The sequence below is a fragment of the Gekko japonicus genome, unplaced genomic scaffold (assembly GCF_001447785.1).
Source record: "Gekko japonicus isolate JY-2015 unplaced genomic scaffold, Gekko_japonicus_V1.1 scaffold1867, whole genome shotgun sequence".
Classification (NCBI taxonomy): Eukaryota; Metazoa; Chordata; class Lepidosauria; order Squamata; family Gekkonidae; genus Gekko; species Gekko japonicus.
The window spans coordinates 199,883-205,845 of record NW_015165877.1 but is presented as its reverse complement, the minus strand read 5'-3'; positions in this window follow the sequence as shown (position 1 = coordinate 205,845).

The following is a 5,963-nucleotide window of genomic DNA, read 5'->3' as shown; positions in this document are numbered from 1 at the left end:
CATCAATTTCAAAAGAAATAGAGAATAATTCCCCCTTGTGTGTAGAAAACTAGTACAGGTAGGAGATGGGCTCATCTTACTTTTATCCCTGACTGTGATGCCTCTCAGAGGCAAGAAGGCATCATACATTGATGATAACCCTTCATGAGTCACCACAAACAGCTATGTCAATTCTGCTAATTTTCCCTTTTATTCAGAACTATATATCTATATCTCCTGCCAACCTAGCAGTTCGAAAGCAAGAAATTGCAAGGAGCTGTGGTGGCTCAAGTGGTTAAGATGCTGAACTGCAGGCTGTGGAAGGTCGGTAGTTCAGCAGTTCGAGACCCGGGTGCCACATGACGGAGTGAGCTCCCGTCTCTAGTTCCAGCTCCTGCCAACCTAGCATTTCGAAAGCAAGAAATTGCAAGTAGATAAATAGGTACCACTTCAGTGGGAAGGTAACAGCGTTCTGTGCACCTTGGTGTTTAGTCATGCCGGCCACATGACCACAGAAATGTCTTCGGACAGCGCTGGCTCTTCGGCTTTGAAAGAGATGGGCACCGCAACCCTAGAGTCGGATTCGACTGGCTTCCGAGCAAGGGAACCTTTACCTTTACTTTACAGGGGCCTCCAGCTAACATTTTCACAGCCTTTCACGCCTCAGGTGGGGTGCCACCTGACGCTGCCACCACTCTGGTTCCAGGCTCCGTTGAGAAGGCCCAGAGTACTCTCCCAAGACCTTTAGACCTCCCTTTTGGCCGAATAATAGGCATGAGGACCAGGCAGAGTGAAACAAGGAAAAGGTTTATTTTATAGGAGGTCAAACAACAAGGTGCAGAATAATAACAGTAAGTGGGTGAAAAGAAAAGAAATCAAATGCCCTAACATGTCTAAATATATACTGTCCCTAGTTCACTATTCCAAGTGACACTAGACTACTCACCCTTTCCTCAGGATGAGAGGTTTCTTCCTGCAGCAGCCTTCCTTCTGGCTCGGCCCTCTGGAAGAAGAACAGCTTCTGCTCTGGCACCAGCCCTCTTGTTCCCCAGCCCTCTTGTTCCCTATTGGTCAATTATGGCTGCCCAGATCACGATGCAGTCCTTTGGAGAATCAGCTCAGTCAGTGGCAATGTTCCCTCTAAGCTGTGGAGTCTTGTGAGCAAAAATTCTGCTTTGTGAGCTACTGGCTTTAAAGTTGTGAGCAAGCGATCTGGCTGCTGCATATATCAGTTTGCTCTGGAGCCCTCCTTCCTGAGCTAAGGCAAAAACGTGTGAGCTGGAGGCTAAAAAACTGTGAGCTAGCTCACACTAGCTCAGCTTAGAGGGAACACTGGTCAGTGGCTAGGGGGCACAGCCCTAATCTCCATCTCTGATTTCTCCATTTCTCTCTCCGCCTTGCAGCCTTTAAAGCTGCCTTTCTCAGTGAGCCCTCCCTCTAGCCAGGTGTGTTTCCTGTGGGATCCACCCCTCAGTCCACTACAGTATAGTCTTAAAGGGGCAAAGTCCCATGGAAGAATTTCCTGGAAAACCAGATGGCGCTTAGGGCTCTTAAGCTTGGAGAAACGATGACTGAGGGGTGACATGATTGAGGTTTATAAGATTATGCATGGGAAAGAGCAGGTAGAGAAAGAGGTACTTTTCTCCGTTTCTTACAATACAAGAACTCGTGGGCACTCCATGAAATTGCTGAGCAGTCGGGTTAGAACGGATAAAAGGAAGTACTTCTTCACCCAAAGAGTGATTAACACTTGGAATTCACTGCCACAGGAAGTGGTGGCAGCTACAAGCATGGACGGCTTCAAAAGGGAATTAGATAAGCATATGGAGCCCAGTGGCTATTAGCCACAAGGTATAGATAGGGACTCTGGGGCAGGTGATGCTCTGTCATCTTGGTGCTGGGGGGGGGGGTCAACAGTGGGAGAGCTTCTAATGTCCTGACCCCACTGGTGGACCTCCTGATGGCACTGGTATTTCTGGCCACTGTGTGATACAGAGTGTTGGACTGGATGGGCCTTTGGCCTGATCCAACATTGGCATCTCTTATGTTCTTATGTTCTTAAGTTTCCAGTGCAGTGCCATGGCATGGCATGGTGCTGAGAACAAAAGGAATAACACTGCCCTGGAGAAGAACTGGTTTCATCCAGGACACAGGACACAGTGTAGGAAGGCAGGTCTAGGCTTGTCAACCACCAGGTGGGATGTGGAGTTCTTCTGGTATTACAACTGAACTCCAGACTACAGAGATCAGTTTCCCAGGAGAAAATGGCAGCCTCAGCGGATGGGCTCCATGGCATCACGTCTCTGTTAAGCTCCCTTCCTTTCCTCAACTCTGCCCTTCCCAGGCTCTGCCCCTAAATTTCCAGGAATTTCCCAGTCCGGACAGATCCTCTCTTTTGCTGGAAGAGGGTTTGGGAGGAAGGCTAAAAGCTGGGTCCCCTTGAAGTACTGGTTTTCTATGTGCAGGGAGTCCCCCCCCCCATGTATCCATGGGAGAGCACTTAAAGATGCATTGCTCAACAATAGAAAATCTTTACTAGTTAATTGTGTTGGTTGTAAAAATGTTATTTTCTGTAACTGTTTTCCAATTTTCACTTCTGCTTCAAATTTATTCCACATAGTCTATTTTAATAACAATATTAATATGTTCTGTGTAAATTATATTTTAAGACATTAGTTTTGGGACAGTTAAAGAGTGGCCTTTGAATGCTGAATGGCTGAATGCTGGAGTGGAGCATATTTGAGGAGCATATCTGAAAACTGGCCTCTCAAATTACAAGGAAGGGCTATCCAACAAGCACAAGTATTTTTTTCCCTTGTTCCAGTGGATAAACAAGAAGTAATAGGACTTACAATGATGTCTGAGTATACTTTTCCCACTGAAACAGAAACATCCCATTTAAAAAATTTAAACACCATTAAAATAACTGCTACACACCGGTTTAATTATAAAAGCCAGGATTTCACCAGACTCAAACTCCAAGGATGTAGTGGAATAGCTTTTTCTTCTTTATAGAACTTGCAGATAATTCAATTATTACTGACTTCATACTATAAATGATGGAGACAATTTGAGAATGGAAAATTCTTATTTATTTAGGTGAGAAACAACTTCAGATGATGAAAGAAAAATATTCTGATTTATTTATATAAAAGGAAACAGATTGCTTTGATGTGGAACAGGAGAACTTGGCTCTTTGCTTTTAGAATGTAAAAAAAGGTTCATGCCCTAGGCCCTGTTCACACATGTAACTACAATATGAAGTGATGGCTTTAGTGTGTGAAGGAGTCAATATAGAGTAAATAATATGCAGGAGATTTCATATAATCTTGAACATAATACTTGCCAGGATGTGCAATTCATATATTCAGCTCTGAATCATCAGGAGTTGTGTAATCAAGTTATGCACATTCATATGGAGTGATATTAACACTAGAACCTGGACAAGCTGCTCACTGTTCCAGGGCATCTGTGAAACATACCTCCAGCTGTTTCTTGCAGAAAACTTGGGATAAGCAAATATTTCCTATTTTATTTCTTTTTATACTTGTTTATATTTGTCACTGATTTCAGTTGTCTATGCTTTTTTTTTTTGCTTTTGCAGATTTCCATGTATTTAAGTATACACAATTTATAAATTCAAATGTATGTCACATATACATATACGTACAATATATGGCTTATTTATTTATTACTAGAGGTGTCTCCTTGATTCTTGTCAGATACTGTAACTACTACACCACAGCAGCACTTGCAGCTCAGGGAAACTCTTAACCCCTGCTTTGTTTTGTAAAGGAGGAGATATTTTTTACCCTCTGTGTCTCTACTGCCTTCCTTTTAAATGTGGAAACAAATTGTTTACACTATTCTCCTATCTTTCATTTTGTCCTCACAACAACAACCATGTGAGGTAGGTTTATCTGAGACTCTGTTCATCTGAGACCAAGTTAACCTGACAAGAAAAAGTCAGATATAACTTGTTCCAATTCCTTTTATTTTTTGGCACTGAAACTTCAATGATTCTCTTGAAGTTAGCAGACAATTCTCAAACTTCAAGCTTTATTTTCTGATGAGTTATGCCTGCAACAAAAAACCAGATGGACAGAGCAACACACATGCACTTTAATGATTATAGATTTACTTCATTTATATCCCAATTCTCCACCCCCATAGGGACACAATGCAGTTTACATCAATCTCCTTTTGTCCATTTTATTGTCATAATAAACCTCTGAGATATGTTAGCCTAAGAGGGTGTGACTAACCCAAAGTCACATAGTGAGCTTCTATGGTAGACTGGGAATTTGAACCTGGGTCTTTTATATCATAGTCTGATACTCTAACCACTATACCACACACTCAGATAGCTTAGGGAAGTTACTAACCCCTCCCCCCATTTTGTAACAGAGAGGATATTTTCCACCCTTTATGTCTGTACTACCTGCACCTTCCTGGCTTCTGTTATATTTTTAACTGAGCATATTATTTATGAGAAGCTTCTGAATGATCTTTTGTTGGGGCAGCTCGGTGTAATTTGCCATGACCTATTAATTTGTTTATTTATTTTTTCTGACTGTTTCACTGCCCTTCTTGTTGCTGTGTTATGCCAATAAAGGTTTATGTATGTATGTATGTAAGTACCAGCAAAAGGGTAGTAGCAACTGGAAAACGCAGGTCACAGGTGAGTTTTGGATCGTGGAAGCGGAGTTAATCCGGTGCATCCGGCACACACATGTGTCCCGTAGCACGTCTGATTGCACCATGCCACTGCGGATTTTGTCAAATATAATCTCCTAATTGCTTAAAAGATTTTCAAGCTGTTCTGATGCTGATATTTTAAAGAAGCTTTTATTGGGTGTTAATCAACAGACCACTATTAGTTGTGCAAAAAAATATATTCAGGGGCTTGTAAAATTCATTGGGAAATTCTATGTATGGATTTTAAAATTTAGTAAATTCCAACTGTTGTGTTAGCAGGATGAACTTTTGTATTCTTCTATTTACTTTATTGTAAATCTGTTGATCTTTTGATTTCTACTGGTCATTGACTGAATAAATTTGAATCTGACTCCTAGCTGTATTTTCTGATGAGTTATGCCTGCCATAAACAACCAATCTTAGGTTCCGTTGCAAATAGCATGGGGGTAGTTTTCTGGAGCGAATGTGGGTTCTCATTCCCTTAATTTATGCCACTGCAAGATGATCCGGAAGCTGATATCAAATTTTGAAACTTGTAACTTTATTTTCCGATGAGCTATGCCTGCCACAGACTGACAACCTTGGCTTCCATTGGACATAGCATGGAGTGAGGGGGATGTTCTTGGGATAATCCAAGGCAGCATGGTCTGATTCTTTCATTTTGGCACAGCAACACTGTTATGCCAACTTCTCCAGGAAATTCCTGGAGACCCAATCCAAGTTATCTACCAAGGAAATTGGGTGGTTGTGGCTGTGCGTAAGTTCTATACCCGTCTATACAGAGGTCAGATGGTCGAAGGGGGAGCGCTCGCTGTATCCCAGGGAGTGAGACAACACACTAGAGTTAAGAATAAATGTTGTCTTTACTAAATGGTTTCATCAAGCATACAAAATCGGAATCATACAGTTTCACACAAGCTCCTTAGTTACAATAGTACATCAGAACAATTACAGCAGAGAAAATAACAAAAGCATAGAAAATAACAAAAGCATCAAATAACAAAGCATCAAATAAGGGGATGACACAATGGGGCATGGCTATACTCATCTGAGGTCCAAGCTGAAGAAGAACTCTCCTCCTTGGAAGGATGGGCAGCCAAAAGCAGCAGCTTGTGAACTCCAAGGCACACGGGCAGGACCAGCCAAACCACGTGTGAGCTCTCTGGGTCGCGACTCCCGGAGAACTTAGGTAGTAGAGTCACTTGTAGCACCTTAGTGCACTGCTATGGGGAAGGTGGGTTAACCAGAGAGACAAAGGAGAGTTTCTCCTTAAATAAACTCCTTTT